This window comes from Hypanus sabinus, chromosome 14, assembly GCF_030144855.1.
Source record: "Hypanus sabinus isolate sHypSab1 chromosome 14, sHypSab1.hap1, whole genome shotgun sequence".
NCBI classification, from domain to species: Eukaryota; Metazoa; Chordata; class Chondrichthyes; order Myliobatiformes; family Dasyatidae; genus Hypanus; species Hypanus sabinus.
In genome coordinates, this window is record NC_082719.1 from 105160704 (window position 1) to 105186755 (window position 26052).

The 26052-nt window shown below is 47.6% G+C and overlaps 1 protein-coding gene across 6 annotated transcripts in view; it reads left to right on the forward strand.

Annotated features, from left to right (window-relative positions):
• Positions 1–26052, forward strand: part of LOC132405046 (zinc finger and BTB domain-containing protein 7C) — a 313232-nt gene that overhangs the window by 129020 nt on the left and 158160 nt on the right. For 2 of the 6 annotated variants that reach the window (XM_059989759.1, XM_059989764.1), the window contains one exon: positions 20907–21010. The exons of 2 other annotated variants lie outside the window; for them this stretch is intronic. The gene's annotated coding sequence lies outside the window, so the exon portion shown is untranslated. Of the gene's footprint in view, positions 1–15249; positions 15387–20668; positions 21011–26052 lie in introns of those variants that run through there. 2 more of the 6 variants (XM_059989762.1, XM_059989760.1) reach the window with 2 other exon arrangements.

Genomic DNA, 26052 nt, shown 5'->3' on the forward strand with positions numbered 1-26052 from the left:
CTCCTCACAGACAGTGTCGGGAATTGAACCGGGGTCACTGACACTGTAATCCCGTTATACCGACCGGTACACAGTAATGTGGAGTACGTACACACTCCTCACAGACAGTGTCGGGAATTGAACCCAGGTCACTGACACTGTAATACTGTTATACCGACCGGTACACAATAACGGGGAGAACGTACGCACTCCTCACAGACAGGGACGGGAATTGAACCCGGGTCACTGACACTGTAATCCCCTTATACTGACCGGTACACAGTAACGGGGAGAACGTGCACACTCCTCACAGACAGTGACGGGAATTGAACCCGGGACACTGACACTGAAATCCCGTTATACTGACCGGTACACAGTAAAGGGGAGACTGTATGCACTCTTCACAGACAGTGACGGGAATTGAACCCGGGTCACTGACACTGAAATCCCGTTATACTGACCGGTACACAGTAACGGGGAGAACGTACACACTCCTCACAGACAGTGACGGGAATTGAACCCGGGTCACTGACACTGTAATCCCGTTATACTGACCGGTACACAGTAACAGGGAGAACGTACACGCTCCTCACAGACAGTGTCGGGAATTGAACCGGGGTCACTGACACTGTAATCCCGTTATACCGACCGGTACACAGTAATGGGGAGAACGTACACACTCCTCACAGACAGTGACGGGAATTGAACCCAGGTCACTGACACTGTAATCCCATTATACTGACCGGTACACAGTAATGGGGAGAAAGTACACACTTCTCACAGACAGTGACGGGAATTGAATCCGGGTCACTGACACTGTAATACCGTTATACCGACCTGTACACAGTAGCGGGGAGAACGTACACACTCCTCACAGACAGTGACGGGAATTGAACCCGGGTCACTGACACTGTAATCCCGTTATACCGACCGGTACACAGTAACGGAGAGAATGTACACACTCCTCAGAGACAGTGACGGGAATTGAACCACGGTCACTGACACCGTAATACCGTTATACTGACCGGTACAAAGTAATGGGGAGAACGTACACACTCCTCACAGACAGCGACGGGAATTGAACCACGGTCACTGACACCGTAATACCGTTATACTGACCGGTACAAAGTAATGGGGAGAACGTACACACTCCTCACAGACAGCGACCGGAATTGAACCCAGGTCACTGACACTGTAATCCCGTTATACTAACCGGTACACAGTAACAGGGAGAACGTACACACTCCTCACAGACAGTGTCGGGAATTGAACCCGGGTCACTGACACTGTAATCCCGTTATACCGACTGGTACACAGTAACAGGGAGAACGTACACACTCCTCACAGACAGTGACTGGAATTGAACCCGGGTCACTGACACTGTAATCCCGTTATACCGACTGGTACACAGTAATGGGGAGAACGTACACACTCCTCACAGACAGTGACGGGAATTGAACCCAGGTCACTGACACTGTAATCCCGTTATACTAACCGGTACACAGTAACAGGGAGAACGTACACACTCCTCACAGACAGTGTCGGGAATTGAACCGGGGTCACTGACACTGTAATCCCGTTATACCGACCGGTACACAGTTATGGGCAGGACGTACGCACTCCTCACAGACAGTGACGGGAATTGAACGCGGGTCAGTGACACTGTAATCCCGTTATACTGACCGGTACACAGTTATGGGGAGAACGTACACACTCCTCACAGACAGGGACGGGAATTGAACCCGGGTCACTGACACCGTAATACCGATATACTGACCGGTACAAAGTAATGGGGAGAACGTACACACTCCTCACAGACAGTGACGGGAATTGAACCCGGGTCACTGACACTGTAATCCCGTTATACTGACCGGTACACAGTAACTGGGAGAACGTACACACTCCTCACAGACAGTGTCGGGAATTGAACCGGGGTCACTGACACTGTAATCCCGTTATACTGACCGGTACAAAGTAATGGGGAGAACGTACGCACTCCTCACAGACAGTGACGGGAATTGAACCCGGGTCACTGACACTGTAATCCCGTAATACTGACCGGTACACAGTAACAGGGAGAACGTAAACACTCCTCACAGACATTGACGGGAATTGAACCCGGTTCACTGACACTGTAATCCCGTTATACTGACCGGTACACAGTAACAGGGAGAACGTACACACTCCTCACAGACAGTGTCGGGAATTGAACCGGGGTCACTGACACTGTAATCCCGTTATACCGACCGGTACACAGTAATGTGGAGTACGTACACACTCCTCACAGACAGTGTCGGGAATTGAACCCAGGTCACTGACACTGTAATACTGTTATACCGACCGGTACACAATAACGGGGAGAACGTACGCACTCCTCACAGACAGGGACGGGAATTGAACCCGGGTCACTGACACTGTAATCCCCTTATACTGACCGGTACACAGTAACGGGGAGAACGTGCACACTCCTCACAGACAGTGACGGGAATTGAACCCGGGACACTGACACTGAAATCCCGTTATACTGACCGGTACACAGTAAAGGGGAGACTGTATGCACTCTTCACAGACAGTGACGGGAATTGAACCCGGGTCACTGACACTGAAATCCCGTTATACTGACCGGTACACAGTAACGGGGAGAACGTACACACTCCTCACAGACAGTGACGGGAATTGAACCCGGGTCACTGACACTGTAATCCCGTTATACTGACCGGTACACAGTAACAGGGAGAACGTACACGCTCCTCACAGACAGTGTCGGGAATTGAACTGGGGTCACTGACACTGTAATCCCGTTATACCGACCGGTACACAGTAATGGGGAGAACGTACACACTCCTCACAGACAGTGACGGGAATTGAACCCAGGTCACTGACACTGTAATCCCATTATACTGACCGGTACACAGTAATGGGGAGAAAGTACACACTTCTCACAGACAGTGACGGGAATTGAATCCGGGTCACTGACACTGTAATACCGTTATACCGACCTGTACACAGTAGCGGGGAGAACGTACACACTCCTCACAGACAGTGACGGGAATTGAACCCGGGTCACTGACACTGTAATCCCGTTATACCGACCGGTACACAGTAACGGAGAGAATGTACACACTCCTCAGAGACAGTGACGGGAATTGAACCACGGTCACTGACACCGTAATACCGTTATACTGACCGGTACAAAGTAATGGGGAGAACGTACACACTCCTCACAGACAGCGACGGGAATTGAACCACGGTCACTGACACCGTAATACCGTTATACTGACCGGTACAAAGTAATGGGGAGAACGTACACACTCCTCACAGACAGCGACCGGAATTGAACCCAGGTCACTGACACTGTAATCCCGTTATACTAACCGGTACACAGTAACAGGGAGAACGTACACACTCCTCACAGACAGTGTCGGGAATTGAACCCGGGTCACTGACACTGTAATCCCGTTATACCGACTGGTACACAGTAACAGGGAGAACGTACACACTCCTCACAGACAGTGACTGGAATTGAACCCGGGTCACTGACACTGTAATCCCGTTATACCGACTGGTACACAGTAATGGGGAGAACGTACACACTCCTCACAGACAGTGACGGGAATTGAACCCAGGTCACTGACACTGTAATCCCGTTATACTAACCGGTACACAGTAACAGGGAGAACGTACACACTCCTCACAGACAGTGTCGGGAATTGAACCGGGGTCACTGACACTGTAATCCCGTTATACCGACCGGTACACAGTTATGGGCAGGACGTACGCACTCCTCACAGACAGTGACACTGTAATCCCGTTATACTGACCGGTACACAGTTATGGGGAGAACGTACACACTCCTCACAGACAGGGACGGGAATTGAACCCGGGTCACTGACACCGTAATACCGATATACTGACCGGTACAAAGTAATGGGGAGAACGTACACACTCCTCACAGACAGTGACGGGAATTGAACCCGGGTCACTGACACTGTAATCCCGTTATACTGACCGGTACACAGTAACTGGGAGAACGTACACACTCCTCACAGACAGTGTCGGGAATTGAACCGGGGTCACTGACACTGTAATCCCGTTATACTGACCGGTACACAGTAATGGGGAGGACGTACGCACTCCTCACAGACAGTGACGGGAATTGAACCTGGGTCACTGACACTGTAATCCAGTTATACCGACCGGTACACAGCAATGGGGAGAACGTACGCACTCCTCACAGACAGTGACGGGAATTGAACCCAGGTCACTGACACTGTAATCCCGTTATACTGACGGGTACACAGTAACAGGGAGAACGTACACACTCCTCACAGACAGTGACGGGAATTGAACCCGGGTCACTGACACTGTAATCCCGTTATACTGACCGGTACACAGTAACAGGGAGAACGTACACACTCCTCACAGACAGTGTCGGGAATTGAACCGGGGTCAGTGACACTGTAATCCCGTTATACTGACCGGTACACAGTAATGGGGAGGACGTACGCACTCCTCACAGACAGTGACGGGAATTGAACCCGGGTCACTGACACTGTAATCCCGTTATACTGACCGGTACACAGTAACGGGGAGAACGTACACACTCCTCACAGACAGTGACGGGAATTGAACCCGGGTCACTGACACTGTAATCCCGTTATACTGACCGGTACACAGTAACAGGGAGAACGTACACACTCCTCACAGACAGTGACGGGAATTGAACCGGGGTCACTGACACTGTAATCCCGTTAAACTGACCGGTACACAGTAACAGGGAGAACGTACACACTCCTCACAGACAGTGTCGGGACTTGAACTGGGGTCACTGACACTGTAATCCCGTTATACTGACCAGTACACAGTAACAGGGAGAACGTACACACTCCTCACAGACAGTGTCGGGAATTGAACCGGGGTCACTGACACTGTAATCCCGTTATACTGACCGGTACACAGTAACAGGGAGAACGTACACACTCCTCACAGACAGTGTCGGGACTTGAACTGGGGTCACTGACACTGTAATCCCGTTATACTGACCAGTACACAGTAACAGGGAGAACGTACACACTCCTCACAGACAGTGTCGGGAATTGAACCGGGGTCACTGACACTGTAATCCCGTTATACTGACCGGTACACAGTAATGGGGAGGACGTACGCACTCCTCACAGACAGTGACGGGAATTGAACCCGGGTCACTGACACTGTAATCCTGTTATACCGACCGGTACACAGTAATGTGGAGTACGTACACACTCCTCACAGACAGTGACGGGAATTGAACCCGGGTCACTGACACTGTAATACTGTTATACCGACCGGTACACAATAACGGGGAGAACGTACGCACTCCTCACAGACAGGGACGGGAATTGAACCCGGGTCACTGACACTGTAATCCCCTTATACTGACCGGTACACAGTAATGGGGAGAAAGTACACACTCCCCACAGACAGTGACGGGAATTGAACCCGGGTCAATGACAATGTAATCCCGTTATACCGACCGGTACACAGTAACGGGGAGAACGTGCACACTCCTCACAGACAGTGACGGGAATTGAACCCAGGTCACTGACACAGTAATCCCGTTATACCGACCGGTACACAGTAACGGGGAGAACGTACACACTCCTCACAGACAGTGACGGGAATTGTACCCGGGTCAGTGACACTGTAATCCCGTTATACTGACCGGTACACAGTAATGGGGAGGACGTACGCACTCCTCACAGACAGTGACGGGAATTGAACCCGGGTCAGTGACACTGTAATCCCGTTATACTGACCGGTACACAGTAACGGGGAGAACGTACACACTCCTCACAGACAGTGACGGGAATTGAACCCGGGTCACTGACACTGTAATCCCGTTATACTGACCGGTACACAGTAACAGGGAGAACGTACACGCTCCTCACAGACAGTGTCGGGAATTGAACCGGGGTCACTGACACTGTAATCCCGTTATACCGACCGGTACACAGTAATGGGGAGAACGTACACACTCCTCACAGACAGTGACGGGAATTGAACCCAGGTCACTGACACTGTAATCCCATTATACTGACCGGTACACAGTAATGGGGAGAAAGTACACACTTCTCACAGACAGTGACGGGAATTGAATCCGGGTCACTGACACTGTAATACCGTTATACCGACCTGTACACAGTAGCGGGGAGAACGTACACACTCCTCACAGACAGTGACGGGTATTGAACCCGGGTCACTGACACTGTAATCCCGTTATACCGACCGGTACACAGTAACGGAGAGAATGTACACACTCCTCAGAGACAGTGACGGGAATTGAACCACGGTCACTGACACCGTAATACCGTTATACTGACCGGTACAAAGTAATGGGGAGAACGTACACACTCCTCACAGACAGCGACGGGAATTGAACCACGGTCACTGACACCGTAATACCGTTATACTGACCGGTACAAAGTAATGGGGAGAACGTACACACTCCTCACAGACAGCGACCGGAATTGAACCCAGGTCACTGACACTGTAATCCCGTTATACTAACCGGTACACAGTAACAGGGAGAACGTACACACTCCTCACAGACAGTGTCGGGAATTGAACCCGGGTCACTGACACTGTAATCCCGTTATACCGACTGGTACACAGTAACAGGGAGAACGTACACACTCCTCACAGACAGTGACTGGAATTGAACCCGGGTCACTGACACTGTAATCCCGTTATACCGACTGGTACACAGTAATGGGGAGAACGTACACACTCCTCACAGACAGTGACGGGAATTGAACCCAGGTCACTGACACTGTAATCCCGTTATACTAACCGGTACACAGTAACAGGGAGAACGTACACACTCCTCACAGACAGTGTCGGGAATTGAACCGGGGTCACTGACACTGTAATCCCGTTATACCGACCGGTACACAGTTATGGGCAGGACGTACGCACTCCTCACAGACAGTGACGGGAATTGAACGCGGGTCAGTGACACTGTAATCCCGTTATACTGACCGGTACACAGTTATGGGGAGAACGTACACACTCCTCACAGACAGGGACGGGAATTGAACCCGGGTCACTGACACCGTAATACCGATATACTGACCGGTACAAAGTAATGGGGAGAACGTACACACTCCTCACAGACAGTGACGGGAATTGAACCCGGGTCACTGACACTGTAATCCCGTTATACTGACCGGTACACAGTAACTGGGAGAACGTACACACTCCTCACAGACAGTGTCGGGAATTGAACCGGGGTCACTGACACTGTAATCCCGTTATACTGACCGGTACACAGTAATGGGGAGGACGTACGCACTCCTCACAGACAGTGACGGGAATTGAACCTGGGTCACTGACACTGTAATCCAGTTATACCGACCGGTACACAGCAATGGGGAGAACGTACGCACTCCTCACAGACAGTGACGGGAATTGAACCCAGGTCACTGACACTGTAATCCCGTTATACTGACGGGTACACAGTAACAGGGAGAACGTACACACTCCTCACAGACAGTGACGGGAATTGAACCCGGGTCACTGACACTGTAATCCCGTTATACTGACCGGTACACAGTAACAGGGAGAACGTACACACTCCTCACAGACAGTGTCGGGAATTGAACCGGGGTCAGTGACACTGTAATCCCGTTATACTGACCGGTACACAGTAATGGGGAGGACGTACGCACTCCTCACAGACAGTGACGGGAATTGAACCCGGGTCACTGACACTGTAATCCCGTTATACTGACCGGTACACAGTAACGGGGAGAACGTACACACTCCTCACAGACAGTGACGGGAATTGAACCCGGGTCACTGACACTGTAATCCCGTTATACTGACCGGTACACAGTAACAGGGAGAACGTACACACTCCTCACAGACAGTGACGGGAATTGAACCGGGGTCACTGACACTGTAATCCCGTTAAACTGACCGGTACACAGTAACAGGGAGAACGTACACACTCCTCACAGACAGTGTCGGGACTTGAACTGGGGTCACTGACACTGTAATCCCGTTATACTGACCAGTACACAGTAACAGGGAGAACGTACACACTCCTCACAGACAGTGTCGGGAATTGAACCGGGGTCACTGACACTGTAATCCCGTTATACTGACCGGTACACAGTAACAGGGAGAACGTACACACTCCTCACAGACAGTGTCGGGACTTGAACTGGGGTCACTGACACTGTAATCCCGTTATACTGACCAGTACACAGTAACAGGGAGAACGTACACACTCCTCACAGACAGTGTCGGGAATTGAACCGGGGTCACTGACACTGTAATCCCGTTATACTGACCGGTACACAGTAATGGGGAGGACGTACGCACTCCTCACAGACAGTGACGGGAATTGAACCCGGGTCACTGACACTGTAATCCTGTTATACCGACCGGTACACAGTAATGTGGAGTACGTACACACTCCTCACAGACAGTGACGGGAATTGAACCCGGGTCACTGACACTGTAATACTGTTATACCGACCGGTACACAATAACGGGGAGAACGTACGCACTCCTCACAGACAGGGACGGGAATTGAACCCGGGTCACTGACACTGTAATCCCCTTATACTGACCGGTACACAGTAATGGGGAGAAAGTACACACTCCCCACAGACAGTGACGGGAATTGAACCCGGGTCAATGACAATGTAATCCCGTTATACCGACCGGTACACAGTAACGGGGAGAACGTGCACACTCCTCACAGACAGTGACGGGAATTGAACCCAGGTCACTGACACAGTAATCCCGTTATACCGACCGGTACACAGTAACGGGGAGAACGTACACACTCCTCACAGACAGTGACGGGAATTGTACCCGGGTCAGTGACACTGTAATCCCGTTATACTGACCGGTACACAGTAATGGGGAGGACGTACGCACTCCTCACAGACAGTGACGGGAATTGAACCCGGGTCAGTGACACTGTAATCCCGTTATACTGACCGGTACACAGTAACAGGGAGAACGTACACACTCCTCACAGACAGTGACGGGAATTGAACCCGGGTCAGTGACACTGTAATCCCGTTATACTGACCGGTACACAGTAACAGGGAGAACGTACACACTCCTCACAGACAGTGACGGGAATTGAACCCAGGTCACTGACACTGTAATACCGTTATACTGACCGGTACAAAGTAATGGGGAGAACGTACGCACTCCTCACAGACAGTGACGGGAATTGAACCCGGGTCACTGACACTGTAATCCCGTAATACTGACCGGTACACAGTAACAGGGAGAACGTAAACACTCCTCACAGACATTGACGGGAATTGAACCCGGTTCACTGACACTGTAATCCCGTTATACTGACCGGTACACAGTAACAGGGAGAACGTACACACTCCTCACAGACAGTGTCGGGAATTGAACCGGGGTCACTGACACTGTAATCGTGTTATACCGACCGGTACACAGTAATGTGGAGTACGTACACACTCCTCACAGACAGTGTCGGGAATTGAACCCAGGTCACTGACACTGTAATACTGTTATACCGACCGGTACACAATAACGGGGAGAACGTACGCACTCCTCACAGACAGGGACGGGAATTGAACCCGGGTCACTGACACTGTAATCCCCTTATACTGACCGGTACACAGTAACGGGGAGAACGTGCACACTCCTCACAGACAGGGACGGGAATTGAACCCGGGTCAGTGACACTGTAATCCCATTATACCGACCAGTACACAGTAACGGGGAGAACGTACACACTGCTCACAGACAGTGACGGGAATTGTACCCGGGTCAGTGACACTGTAATCCCATTATACTGACCGGTACACAGTAACAGGGAGAACGTACACACTCCTCACAGACAGTGTCGGGAATTGAACCGGGGTCAGTGACACTGTAATCCCGTTATACTGACCGGTACACAGTAATGGGGAGGACGTACGCACTCCTCACAGACAGTGACGGGAATTGAACCCGGGTCACTGACACTGTAATCCCGTTATACTGACCGGTACACAGTAACAGGGAGAACGTACACACTCCTCACAGACAGTGACGGGAATTGAACCCGGGTCAGTGACACTGTAATCCCGTTATACTGACCGGTACACAGTAACAGGGAAAACGTACACACTCCTCACAGACAGTGACGGGAATTGAACCCAGGTCACTGACACTGTAATACCGTTATACTGACCGGTACAAAGTAACGGGGAGAACGTACGCACTCCTCACAGACAGTGACAGGAATTGAACCCGGGTCACTGACACTGTAATCCCATTATACTGACCGGTACACAGTAACAGGGAGAACGTACACACTCCTCACAGACAGTGTCGGGAATTGAACCGGGGTCACTGACACTGTAATCCCGTTATACTGACCGGTACACAGTAATGGGGAGGACGTACGCACTCCTCACAGACAGTGTCGGGAATTGAACCCGGGTCACTGACACTGTAATACTGTTATACCGACCGGTACACAATAACGGGGAGAACGTACGCACTCCTCACAGACAGGGACGGGAATTGAACCCGGGTCACTGACACTGTAATCCCCTTATACTGACCGGTACACAGTAATGGGGAGAAAGTACACACTCCCCACAGACAGTGACGGGAATTGAACCCGGGTCAATGACACTGTAATCCCGTTATACCGACCGGTACACAGTAACGGGGAGAACGTGCACACTCCTCACAGACAGTGACGGGAATTGAACCCAGGTCACTGACACAGTAATCCCGTTATACCGACCGGTACACAGTAACGGGGAGAACGTACACACTCCTCACAGACAGTGACGGGAATTGTACCCGGGTCAGTGACACTGTAATCCCGTTATACTGACCGGTACACAGTAATGGGGAGGACGTACGCACTCCTCACAGACAGTGACGGGAATTGAACCCGGGTCAGTGACACTGTAATCCCGTTATACTGACCGGTACACAGTAACAGGGAGAACGTACACACTCCTCACAGACAGTGACGGGAATTGAACCCAGGTCACTGACACTGTAATACCGTTATACTGACCGGTACAAAGTAATGGGGAGAACGTACGCACTCTTCACAGACAGTGACGGGAATTGAACCCGGGTCACTGACACTGTAATCCCGTTATACTGACCGGTACACAGTAACAGGGAGAACGTAAACACTCCTCACAGACATTGACGGGAATTGAACCCGGTTCACTGACACTGTAATCCCGTTATACTGACCGGTACACAGTAACAGGGAGAACGTACACACTCCTCACAGACAGTGTCGGGAATTGAACCGGGGTCACTGACACTGTAATCCCGTTATACCGACCGGTACACAGTAATGTGGAGTACGTACACACTCCTCACAGACAGTGTCGGGAATTGAACCTGGGTCACTGACACTGTAATACTGTTATACCGACCGGTACACAATAACGGGGAGAACGTACGCACTCCTCACAGACAGGGACGGGAATTGAACCCGGGTCACTGACACTGTAATCCCCTTATACTGACCGGTACACAGTAACAGGGAGAACGTGCACACTCCTCACAGACAGGGACGGGAATTGAACCCGGGTCAGTGACACTGTAATCCCGTTATACCGACCAGTACACAGTAACGGGGAGAACGTACACACTGCTCACAGACAGTGACGGGAATTGTACCCGGGTCAGTGACACTGTAATCCCATTATACTGACCGGTACACAGTAACAGGGAGAACGTACACACTCCTCACAGACAGGGACGGGAATTGAACCCGGGTCACTGACACTGTAATACCGTTATACTGACCGGTACAAAGTAATGGGGAGAACGTACGCACTCCTCACAGACGGTGACGGGAATTGAACCCAGGTCACTGACACTGTAATACCGTTATACCGACCGGTACACAGTAACAGGGAGAACGTACACACTCCTCACAGACAGGGACGGGAATTGAACCCGGGTCACTGACACTGTAATCCCATTATACTGACCGGTACACAGTAATGGGGAGAAAGTACACACTCCCCACAGACAGTGACGGGAATTGAACCCGGGTCAATGACACTGTAATCCCGTTATACTGACCGGTACAAAGTAATGGGGAGAACGTACGCACTCCTCACAGACGGTGACGGGAATTGAACCCAGGTCACTGACACTGTAATACCGTTATACTGACCGGTACACAGTAACAGGGAGAACGTACACACTCCTCACAGACAGTGTCGGGAATTGAACCGGGGTCAGTGACACTGTAATCCCGTTATACTGACCGGTACACAGTAATGGGGAGGACGTACGCACTCCTCACAGACAGTGACGGGAATTGAACCCGGGTCACTGACACTGTAATCCCGTTATACTGACCGGTACACAGTAACAGGGAGAACGTACACACTCCTCACAGACAGGGACGGGAATTGAACCCAGGTCACTGACACTGTAATCCCGTTATACTGACCGGTACACAGTAATGGGGAGAACGTACACACTCCTCACAGACAGTGACGGGAATTGAACCCGGGTCACTGACAGTGTAATCCCATTATACTGACCGGTACACAGTAATGGGGAGAACGTACACACTCCTCACAGACAGTGACGGGAATTGAAACCGGGTCAATGATACTGTAATCCCGTTATACTGACCGGTACACAGTAACGGGGAGAACGTACGCACTCCTCACAGACAGGGACGGGAATTGAACCCGGGTCACTGACACTGTAATCCCCTTATACTGACCGGTACACAGTAACGGGGAGAACGTACACACTCCTCACAGACAGGGACGGGAATTGAACCCGGGTCAGTGACACTGTAATCCCGTTATACCGACCAGTACACAGTAACGGGGAGAACGTACACACTGCTCACAGACAGTGACGGGAATTGTACCCGGGTCAGTGACACTGTAATCCCGTTATACTGACCGGTACACAGTAACAGGGAGAACGTACACACTCCTCACAGACAGGGACGGGAATTGAACCCGGGTCACTGACACTGTAATACCGTTATACTGACTGGTACAAAGTAATGGGGAGAACGTACGCACTCCTCACAGACAGGGACAGGAATTGAACCCAGGTCACTGACACTGTAATACCGTTATACCGACCGGTACACAGTAACAGGGAGAACGTACACACTCCTCACAGACAGGGACGGGAATTGAACACGGGTCACTGACACTGTAATCCCATTATACTGACCGGTTACACAGTATCGGTGAGAACGTACACACTCCTCACAGACAGGGACGGGAATTGAACACGGGTCACTGACAGTGTAATCCCATTATACTGACCGGTACACAGTAATGGGGAGAACATACACAGTCCTCACAGACAGTGACGAGAATTGAAACCGGGTCAATGACACTGTAATCCCGTTATACCGACCGGTACACAGTAACGGGGAGAACGTGCACACTCCTCACAGACAGTGACGGGAATTGAACCCGGGTCACTGACACTGTAATACCGTTATACCGACCGGTACACAGTAACGGGGAGAACGTACACACTCCTCACAGACAGTGTCGGGAATTGAACCGGGGTCACTGACACTGTAATCCCGTTATACTGACCGGTACACAGTAACAGGGAGAACGTACACACTCCTCACAGACAGCGACGGGAATTGAACCCGGGTCACTGACACCGTAATCCCGTTATACCGACCGGTACACAGTAATGGGGAGGACGTACGCACTCCTCACAGACAGTGACTGGAATTGAACCCGGGTCACTGACAATGTAATCCCGTTATACTGACCGGTACACAGTAACTGGGAGAACGTACGCACTCCTCACAGACAGTGACGGGAATTGAACCCGGGTCACTGACACTGTAATCCTGTTATACTGACCGGTACACAGTAATGGGGAGAACGTACACACTCCTCAAAGACAGTGATGGGAATTGAACCGGGGTGACGCTATCCTCTATGCTACTGTGGTGTTCTGACTTCTCAAATATCCACAATTCCTTTGTGTGATCTAGAATGAGAAATCAATTTATTTGGCCTGACCTGGGTGCCCTTGTGCAAGATTCCCTGAAGGTTGGTTTGCAGGTTGAGCCTGCAGTGAGGAAGACCAATGTGATGTCAGCATTCATTTCAAAATGACTAGAGTATAAAAGCAAGAATGTAATGTTGAGATTTCATAAAGCATGGGGAGGCCTCACTTGGAATATTGTGAACAGGCTTAGGTGCCTTATCTGAGAAAGGATGTGCTGAAACTGGAGAGGGTTCAGAGGAGGTTCACGAAAATGATTCTCGGATTGAATTCCATGCCATATGAAGAGCGTTTGATGGCTTTTATACTGTATTCTCTGGAATGAGTGGTGACCTAATTGAAACCTATCAAATGGTGAAAGGCCTAAATTGAGTGCATGTGGAGAGGATGTTTCCTAAAGTGGGAGGGTCTAGGACCAGAGCACACAGTCTCAGAATAGAGGGGTGTCCTTTTAAAATGGAAATGAAGAGGAATTTCTTTAGCCAAAGAGTGGTGCATCTGTGAAATTTGTTGCCACAGGCAACTGGGGAGGTCAAGTCCTTATGAATATTTAAAGCAAAGGTTGATAGATTCCTGATTGGTCAGAGCATGTAGGGATACGGGGAGGGGAGAAGGCAGGAGATTGGGGCTGAGAGGAAAACTGGATCAGCTATGATGAAATGACGGAGTAGACTCGATGGGCTAAATGGCCTAACTGTGCTCCTGTATTGTATAAACTTATGATGATTATAAGTAGTGTACAGACCAGCTGGATGATTAGGGTCCAGTATAACACAAGGTAAGTTAACAAGTTGTAATCTCAATAGTGAGCATCGAATGGACAGATGTTTCTGAGTACCCGTTTAATTCACCAATGGCCCTCGTGGAAGTAAATCTGCAGTCCTTGCCCCAAAATGACCAATTATGTCTACAGGATAGCTGGAGATTGCCTCTTCATTTCAAAGACTTTTAGGAAAGGACAGCATGTGCTTGCATTTTCAGTGTTTTCATATCCCATGAACCAGTACATTTATTAAAAAAAAGTAAATGTCAGCTCATTTTGACCTTGGTAATCACTGAGAGCACAAATGCAATATTATTGAGTTATTAATGGGTCTCTGTACCATACTCCACCTACTCATCATCGTCAATCGTACAGTCAGCATCGTTTCAACACTCAGGCTCCTGGCATCATTATTTCACAGGACATCATTTCGGAGAACCCTGTCTCCTTCATTAACAAAGAGGCTCAGGAGAGGATGGATTTAATGCAACAATTATTAACATTCCGGCTTCCCCAGGATGTGCTTTACCCTGTCACCTTAGAGGGCATCCTCACATCAGCCGTTACTGTCTGGTTTGGTGCAGTGTCCTCTCTCAATGCTACAGAGAACTGTCAGGTTAGTAGAAAGGTGATTGGCTGCAGTCTATCATCACTGAAGAACTTAGCGTCATAGAGAAGTGCAGGGCGGAAAGAGGCCATTCGGCCTCTCCTGCAGTTGGAGGCTGTTCTGTATGGGTGGGAAAGGGGATTGTTTTGTTGTTCTTGTTGTATGTCGCCTGCGTGTTGTTCTTTTGAGCACTGGAGACATGTTAAGTTGGTGTCATCATGTGGCTGCACTTGCAGGCTGCCCCCAGCACATTCTCAGATTGTGTTGGTTGTTAACATAAGTGGTGCGTTCCGCTGTATGTTTTCACATACATACGATTAATAAATAGATAAAAGGAAATCGAACCAGAGTAGCATGCTCAAAATGCTGAAGGAACACCGCAGGTCAGGCAGTATCCATGGAGAGGAATAACCAGTCCATATTTCAGGCTTCGACTCTTCACCTGATCTGGAAAGGACAGGGAAGGGAAGGTGAGGGAGGGGAAGGAGGGCAGGTTAGAAGGTGACAGGTGAAACCAAGTGGGCGGGGGAGTGGGGTGAAGTGAGAAGCTGGGAGATGATGGATTGAAAAGGCAAGGGGCTGAAGGAGGAATCTGGTAGGAAAGGAGAGTGGACCGGTGGAGAATGGAGAGGAGAGGAACACGAGGGAGGTGATAGTAGGTGAGGAGGAGAGGTAAGAGAGAGGGGGAATTGAAGAGGAGGAAAGAGGGAGGGGGGAAAATTACCGGAAGTTGGAGAATAAAATGCCATGATTAAATCTAATGTAGGCAAGATGGATTAAAAAGAAGCCTGAAGCCTTTTATAAATATAGTAGAAACAAGAAGGCTGTTAAGGAATGAGCAGATCTCTGCTGGGACCAAAAGGATCATCCGGATGAGAGGCCTAATAACTGCAGAATACAAAATGTTTTTCCTGTTCAAAAAGGCAGTAGGAACAACCTGTAAACAACAGGCTGGTGACCTCACCAGTGGTAGGGGATGTCTCAATATATCTATGCAGCTATAAAGAAGACAAGGTCGTGGCTAAATTTCATTAGGAGTTTGAGGGGATTTGGAATGTCACCTAAAACACTCAATAACTTATACAGATGCCCCATGGAGAGCACTCTGACTATCATGGGGTGGGGGCTGCTACTGCACAGGATCAAAGTAAACTCCAGAAATTTGTAAAATTAGTCAGCTCCCTTATGGGCACAAGTCTCCGTAGTATCTAAGACATCATAAAGGATCGGTGCCTCAAAAAGGTGGTGTCCATTATTAAGGACACCCACCACCCAGAGCAAGGTGTATTCTTCACTCAGAATGTGCTCATTCCAGACAAACAAAACTACCACCCTCTCCAACAAGCAGCTCATTCCACATAAACATAGTCACCAGAAGGTGATGTGGAGGCCCATATGGACACAAAGTGATTTGGACAGGTGCTTGCATAACAAGGGAATCGATGGGTATGCATCCAATGCAGGTGAATGAGATGAGCGTGAATATGCATTGCGATTGGCATGGACGAGGGCAAGGGGACTGGGACGTACTGTTATCTAGTTTGTATCTCTTCCAGGTCCAGAGCAGTGTGCTTGATTGTGAAATGGCCTCACTGTCGAATATTAACTGCAACGTTAAAACTGAAAAGAGAAGATCAACAATGCAGAGAGAACTTGGCATAGAGCCCTCCTCACAAACATTTGGGGACTGGTGTCTAAATTGGCTGTGCTGCACAATAGACGATCAGTACTAGCCCGACAACTGTTGGCATTGCAGAATTGTACTTTCTACTTGGCTCTACTATCACAGCTGCTGGCCATGCCCTCTCACACAAACACACACTTGTGATAACAACATACTGGTATATAGATCGAAGGGAGTAATCTCTCATTTCAGACCCATGACGTCTGAAAGCATTGGGGTAAACATTGGCAAGGAAACCTCACGGTTACCTTGATTATCTGATACAATCCTCATTCTGTTGATGAATTAGCACTACTCAACGTGGAGCAATACTTGGAAACAGGACGGAAAATATCCAGGAATCTCCAGGCCTCTACTCTGAGCACATTCTACATCCATAACCAACCAGTGGTGACACACAGCAACATCATGGATCTACCTGAGTCCAGATAGACATTGTTCCCTGGATCTATAATAGTTGATGAATAAATAAAGAGGGAGTATAAATCCCTCCCCACTATTGAGCACATCAAAATTCAAAGTAAATATTTTATCAAAGTACATATATGTCACCGTATACAATCCTGAGACTCATCTTCTTGTGAGCATTCTCAATAAATCATTAACTGAATAATAGCTGTCTACAAGGAATGCTGGAACCAGAAAGCAGGACCCCTACCACCCAGGCCACGCTTTCGTCTTGCTGCTATCTTCAGGCAGCAGGTGTAGGAACCTCAGGGCCCGCACTATTATGTCAGGAACAGTTATTGCTCCTCAACCATCAGGCTCTTGAACCAGGGTGGTCGGGGTCTTCGATGATGGGTGCTGCTTTCTGGTGGCAGTGCTGCATATAAACGTGCTCAATTATAGGTGGGCTTTGCCTACAGACTCACGTTCAAGGACTCTACGACTCAGATCATAACAGTGATTTCCTCGTTTATTATTATATTTTGCATTTGCACTGTTCGTCTTCTTTCGCACATTGGTTACTTGTCAGTCGTTGTGCGTAGTTTCCCGTTGATTCTATTGTATTCCTTTAATCTACTGTGAATGCCTAGAAGAAAATGAACCTCAGGGTTGTTTATGGTGACACATATAAACTTTGAGAATAGAATTACTTTGAACTTTGGAATTTGAACTAAAGCTAATTTCCCTCACCAATATGTCCATAGCAGATGCTTTTGACCATAGTGGAAAACACAGGAATGTCAGGTGAGCAGTCCTGATAGGGACAGAGACCTACCTTCTCACTGTTCAGCTTGGGATGGATGCAGAACCGCCACACGAGTTGTAAAGTAGGAGTCTGAGGGGTGCTGTGGATCATCATTAGAAGCAGAAATCGTACACCACTCAGGATTACAAACTTAGTGCTGGGTATATCCCTCATTCTGCTGTTATACATCTCCTACATGATGACCAGCTCATCTGCAGAACCACACTTCCGGGGGTGGTGGAATTAGATTGCTACTACCCTGAAGTTTTTAGAGCTCTCAGGATTGCAATCTCACGGCTTAGCATATCCCTCACCGCCGTTACATTCAAGTCAGCAACTCAACAGGCAGCACGGTAGTGTAGCGGTCAGCGTGATGCTATTACATCGTCAACAACCTGGGTCACATTCCCACTGCTGTCCTATGTTCCACTCGTGCCCACGTGGCTTCCCTCTGGGTGCTCCAGTCTCTTCCCACCTTCCAAAGATGCACAGGTTAGTAGTTGTTGGTTACATGGGCATAAATGGGCAGGAAGAGCTGTATCTCCAAATTAAAATAGATAAAAATTAAACCTTTCTCAAGAGGCATGGAGTAGGGTATTCTGGAACAGTTACAGGCATTCTGGGGAAGGGGTTGGTGGCAAGCTGCAGTCCTGGACTAAATAGCAAAAATACCTGAAGGAATAGTCCCACAACCAATGAACTTGATCAAAGCTCTTGCAATTCTGCATATTGTGCCTGGCTGAAATCCTTCTCTGCTCCTAATCATCATCCATTCTTATCTGGGGGGTTTTGTCCCAATCATTGCTGTTGCTGACATTAACGGCATATTGCCTGAAAGAAGCTGTCTTGTACATCTTGTGAAGAAATGAATTGGGCTCCAAAAACTTTAGTATACACTTACTGGCCACCTGGCCACCTTATATGTTACCTCCCGCACCTAATAAAGTGGCCGCTGAGTTTATGTCTGTGGTCTTCTGCCCCTGTAGCCCTTCCACTTCAAAGTTTGATGTGTTGTGTTTGCAGAGATGCTCTTCTGCATACCACTGTTGAAACATGTGGTTATTTGAGTTAATGTCACTGTCCTGTCAGCTTGAACTAATCTGGCAAATGTCCTCCGTCATTAACAAAGCATTTTCACTCATAGAACTTCAGCTCACTGGATGTTTTTTGTTTACTTGCACTATTCTCCATAACCTCTAGAGACTGTTGTGCGTGAAAGTCCCAGGGGATCAGCAGTTTCTGAGATACTCAAACCACCCCGTCTGGCACCAACAATCATTATATGGTCAGAGTCACTTGTTCCGCACTCCTTTCCCATTCTGATGTTTGATCTAAACAATTACTGAACTTCTTGAGCATGTCTGCATGATTTGATGCATTGAGTTGCTGACACATGATTGGCTGATTAAATATTAGCATTAACGGACAGGTGTACTGGTGTACCCAACAAAGTGGCCACTGAGTGTATATCAATAAAGGTGACATGAATTGATTATTTATATTGTTGCTCTTCAAAGGCTTTGATATCATGTAATTTTTGCCTTTTTTTCATAAAACTTCAAAACCTGGGTACCCTCAGGGACTTGATGGAGCTTGTCAGACGGATTTCTTCGACAATTGCACGTTATGCCTAATAATACTCTAGGTCTTGATTTAATTTTTTAAAAGAGGTTACACTGCAGTAATTTTTCCAGTGAACCTGGTGAAGTTAACAGGATTGTTGGAAGCAGGCTGCACTGAGTTTACAGGGAGAATGGGAAACAGGCACTTGGGAAAGTGGGTCCAGGTGTGAGAATCAGGGTTTGCTAAGCTGAAAAGGGTCAAGGGAAGTGGGCCTTGTTTGTGTTTAAAAGGAGCATGGGAAATGTGGGCCTCTCTTAAGTTAAAGCAAATGTGGTTAACTAGGTAACCTTGGGATTTCTAAACATTGCAGGAGCAGAGTTCTAACATTTCATTGTAGTACTAGTCCTAAGGTTTTTTTGGTGAATAAATTAATCATTTTCAATTTTATCTACTCTGGCATCACCACAAGAACTTTCAGCAAGAATCATTGGTTAGCATACAAGGAAAGGAATCCCAATGGATTTTACCAGGTCCTGTAATCAGAATCAGAATCGGGTTTATTATCACCAGCATGTGTCATGAGATTTGTGAACTTAGTAGCAGCAATTCAATGCATAAAAATATAGAAGAAATAAATCAATTACAGTATTTGTATATTGGAGATTAAAAATCATGCAAAAACATAAATAATATATATTTAAAAAGTGAGATAGTGCTCACAGGTTCATTTAGGAATCGGATGGCCGAGACGAAAAAGCTGTTCCTGAATCGCTGAGTGTGTGCCTTCAGGCTTCTGTACCTCCTGCCTGATGGTAACAGTGAGAAAAGGACATGCCCTGGGTGTTGGAGACTGCTCCTTGAAGATGTCCTGGGTACTTTGTAGGCTGGTATGCAAGATGTTGCTGACTAAATTTATGATCCTCTGCTGTATCTTTCAGTCCTGTGCAGTAGCCGCTCCATACCAGACAGTGATGCAGCCTGTCAGAATGCTCTCCACAGTACATCTATAGACGTTTTTGAGTGTTTTTGTTGACATACCAAATCTCTTCAAACTCTTAATAAAGTATAGTCACTGTCTTGCCTTCTTTAGAATTACATCGATATGTTGGGATCAGGTTACGTCCTCAGAGATCTTGACACCCAGGAACTTGAAGCTGCTCACTCTCTCCACTTCTGATCCCTCTATGAGGACTGGTATGTGTTCCTTCATCTTACCCTTCCTGAAGTCCACAATCAGCTCTTTTGATTTACTGATGTTGAGTGCCAGGTTGTTGCTGCGGCACCATTCCACTAGTTGGCTTATCTCACTCCTGTATGCCCTCTCATCATCACCTGAGATTCTACCAACAATGGTTGTATCATCAGCAAATTTATAGATGGTATTTGAGCTATGCCTAGCCACACAGTTATGGGCATAGAGAGGGTAGAGCAGTGGGCTAAGCACATACCCCTGAGGTGCACCGGTGTTGATCGTCAGCGAGGGGGAGATATTATCACCAGTCCGCACAAACTGTGGTCTTCCGGTTCGGAAGTTGAGGATTCAATTGCAGAGGGAGGTACAGAGGCCCAGGTTCTGCAACTTCTCAATCAGGATTGTGGGAACGATGGTGTTAAATGCTGAGCTATAGTCGATGAACAGCATCCTGAAATCAGAATCAGGTTTATTATCACCAGCATGTGACGTGAAATTTTTAACTTAGCAGCAGCAGTTCAATGCAATACATAATCTAGCAGAGAGAGAAAAATATTAATAATAATAAATAAAACAAAATGTAATAATAAATAAACAGGTAAATCAATTACATATATTGAATAGATTATTAAAAATCGAACAGCATAAAGCATTTTCAATTGGTTTAGGAAGTTAATGCACCCTCCTTATGATGTATATTAACAGCTCGGTGGTCACTGGTGTAATGAAAGAAATGTGCACTCGAAAATGAGCGGAGATACAGGATAAAAGCGTCATTGGTGGAGCCCACTGGATGGGCTGGATGGTCTAATTCTGCTCCTGTCTTATGGCCTGATGACCCCGCCTCCATTTTAGAACATGTACCATCATTTTCTAAAGCTAATTCTTGTCAGCATTTCAGGAAACCAGTCCCTGCACATTCTTCCCATTTTAGGATGGGTAATTCAAGATTCAAGGTCTGGGAGTAAATTTATGAAAAGTTTGTCAAAAGAGAATCAACTTTAGATAAGGATGTTACATGTTCCATCTGAGCTGTGACAAAACATATCGGTGCAACTTTAGTGTGTAATTTCTCCATTCCAATTCAGTTCATTGTCAGTTAACCACACACATGTATGCAGCTCAATGAAACAATGTTCCTCTGGGACCAAGATGCACAACACAGTACATATATCACATTCAACACATAAAATAATATTAGTACAATAATATTAACAGGTACTATAAAAGTATTCTGTAGATGTATAAGTTGACATAATTTGCACATTGAAACATAGTTAAATGTACAACTATATTACTGTTAGTTACAGTATGTCATAAATAATGTGCACTGGGTGGAGGCAGGGTGTTCAGCTTGGGGGAAGAAGCTGTTACCCAGCCCTACAGAACTTGGTATCTGCTGCCTGACAGCAGGAAGTCAAAGAGATTGTGGGGCGGATGGGAGAGGTCCTAGACAATGCTGGTGCATGTCCTGGATGGGGGGAGGGAGAGTGAAACCCCGATGATTCTCTCAGCTGTCCTCTCAATCCATTGTAGTGTCTTGCGGTTCCTGTACCAGGTGGTGATAGAGCTGGCCATGACACTCTGAATGGTGCCCTGGTAGTTTGTAGTTAAAATGGGGGCAGGGAGCCTTACTTGCCTCAATCTCCTCATTTAGTGGAGGTGCTGCTATGCTTTCTTGACTAACCCTAAAGGGGTGGTGTTGAGGGACCAGGTGAGATCATCCAAGTAACTTGGTGCTCCTGACACTCTGTCCAGAGGAGCAGTTGATTTGCAGTAGGGAATGCTCAGCCTGCACCTTCCTGAAGTCCACAATCATCTCCTTAGTCTTGTCCACATTGAGATCTTTGTTGTGTTTGCACCAGTCCAGAGGCCACTGTCACGCCTCTCATCGTTGCTGATGAGGCCAACCACTGTCGGTGAACTTAATGAGGTGGTTAGATCTGGATCCAGCAGTACAGTCGTGCATCAGCAGCAGGCTAGGCAGGCCAGTGCTCAGTGTGAGGTGGTTGCCAACACAGACTGTCTGAGATGGCTCGGTGAGGAAAAGGTAGAGTATTCGGAACATAGTACTCTTCCTGCATTAACTGGTGGTCACCAAACTGTTAAAGTAAATCATTAAGAATGCACATTATTTCGAATTTCTTGAGGAATTGAAGATGTCCTCACACCATTTAGATACTATTGACTCGTATCAAAACTCGAATGCAATTTTGATTCTCTCTCAGATGTTACACACTAACACAATTAGGTTTTCACTGAACCATATCAGTTTCAGGAATATAGGAACAGGGCGCCAGTGAGTCTAGAGACGTGGAAAACATGGCCCAGTGAGCCAGCTGCTGAACCGTTGGAATTCCTGAACAATTTGAAGTAAATTTATTATCAAAGTATACATATAGTACCATTGTTGTTGTTGAGTGCTCGTCGACTCACGGTGACCCAATGGATAGTGTAATTGTCCAAAGGGTTCTGATGGCAAGATACAGAAGCAAATGCCAGGCCTTTCTTCTGCACAGATACTGCTGCTGCCCAGGTTGGGACCCGGCTGGATTCGAACTCAGGACCATCTGCCCTACACCAGCGGCTGGTCCAGTGATACTATTACTACCCTGAGATTCAGAAATGCAACAGAACCGATGAAAAACTATATATAGGCAATGACTGACAAACAACCAATGTGCAAAGAGTGCCAATAAAAAGTAATTCTGAGAACATGAGTGGTAAATAGTCTTTTCAAGCTCTCAGAATCAGTTCAAAGCTATGGCGAGTGAAGTTATCCATGCCGGTTCAGGAAACAGAGTAAGAGCTTTCTGAACAAGGTAGTGTGAAATGACAGGCTCCTGTAGCTCCTACCCGATGGCAGCAGTGAGAAGAGAGCACAGCGTGGATGGTGGAGATCTTTGATGATAGATGCTGCTTTCCTGGAGCAGTGCTCCATGTAAATGGGGAGGGCTTTGCCTGTGATGGACTGGACCATGATGCTGTGCATCAGAGAGGTTTATCAGAGTTTGATTCAATCGAGGAGTGGACTTTTCCAGTTTACTCCACTTTAATTTCAGGGGGTGGACCTGAACAGAAGTTCTCTGAGATTCATGATTATTGACGACCCCTGAAAGGTTCACATCGGGCTGTCAGATACTGGCTCCTTTGTCTCCTGCATTCACACTCGGAGGGTCTTTTGATACACGGGAAGCGTGCTTTGCCCCTTTGCTGACACCTGGAATTAGTGCCAGTACGAGTCCTTTGTGTGACTGCTCTGTTTCAGGAACAGTGGGCATTAAGGGTTCAATTTCCTCTCATGTCTGTCATTGGGAAGTAGCACTTGAAGGGCCACATCACAATGCAGCCTGCATCTGTTCAGCTAGGGAGAGCTACAAAGTCTGAGGATGAGATGGCAAAAGCAGAGGAACCTGCACAAACTTTCTGTGCAAAGGGTACTCATACAAGACACAGCTCTGACACACTTCCAAATTCCACAGAGAAAGTCAAAGCGCATGTGTTCTGAATGATATATTCTACAGTGGTCAACAGAGCATTATGGATCTGCTATGTTGGTGGTAGAACGTGTCATGTCATTTGCGTGTCCCTGCCTCCAGCACATCATTACGTGTGTTGGTTGTTAACACAAATAACACATTTAACTGTATATTTCAAGGTCCCCAGACCCCTACCTTTCACAGAATAAATCCTACCCTGATTTGATCTCACAAAATGCCATACCTCACATTTATCTGGATTGAAAGCCACTTGTCAGTCTTCAGTCCCTGTGCCCATCCGATTAAGATCTTTGTGTAATTTTTCATTACTTTCTACACTGTCTGCAACACTACCTGTTGTACTATCATTCGCAAACTTACTAACCATGTCTCTATCTTCACATCCAAATCCTTTTTATAAATTACAAATAACAAAGTTCCCAGCATTGTCCTCATGGAACAGCACTGGATACAAGCCTCCAGTCCCTCAACCTCTGCATTCTGCTTCCTACCACCGAGCCAATTATGAATGCAATCCACTCTCTCCCATGGGATTTAACCTTCCAGACTAGCCTTCCATGAGGAACTTTGTGAAGAGCTTTGCTGAAGTCCATATAGACACCACCCACTATCCTATATTCATCTGCCCTCTTGGTTAACACCTTGAAGTACTCCAAACGATTTGTCAGCCATTACATACCACGCACAAAGCCGTGCTGACTCTCAGAAATCAAATCCTGCTCCTCAGGATCCTCCCCAGCAGTTTCCCCACTCCTGATGTCAGACTCACTGGCCTATGGAGTCCTGGCTTGTTTTTGCAATGTTTTATGGGCAACAAGGGAGGGCAGTGTTTAGAGAAATGCTATTACAGTTTGGTTCCTTCCGCTGAATGTGGGGAGTTTGTATGTTCTCCCCTTGACTGTGTGTGTTTCCTCCAGGTGCTCCAGTTTCCTCCCACAGTCCAAAGATGTCAAGGTTAATAGGTTAACTGGTCACATGGGCGTCTAATTGGGGGGATGGGCCTGTTAAGATGCTGCATCTCTGAATAAAAAAATAGATAACTATAATTAATTAATTAGCCTCTGTCCAGTCCTCTGGAACCCAGTCTGTGGCCAGAGATGAAGAGAACATCCTTGTCAGGGTCTCCTCAGCTCAAAAAATGCAGGCTTCAAAAAGAAGATTCAGAAAGAGGATGTATAAAGAAGATTACAGATTAGCTTTATTTGTAGCATGCACATCAGGACATGGAAACATACAGAGAAATGCCCAACCCTGATGGCATGAACATCAATTTCTCTAACTTCCGGTAATTTCTCCCCTACCCCTTCTTTCTTTTTTATTTCCCCATTCTGGCTTCCTCCTTACCTCTTCTCACCTGCTCATCATCTCCGTCTGGTACCCCACCTTCTTCTTTTCTCCCATTGTCCTCTTTTATCAGATTCCTTCTTCTTTAGCACATTACCTCTTCCACCTATCTTCCCTGTCACGTGGCTTCATCTATCACCGTCCAGCCTGTACTCCTTTCCCCCCCACCCCACCCCAGCTTCTTACTCTGGCTTCTTCTC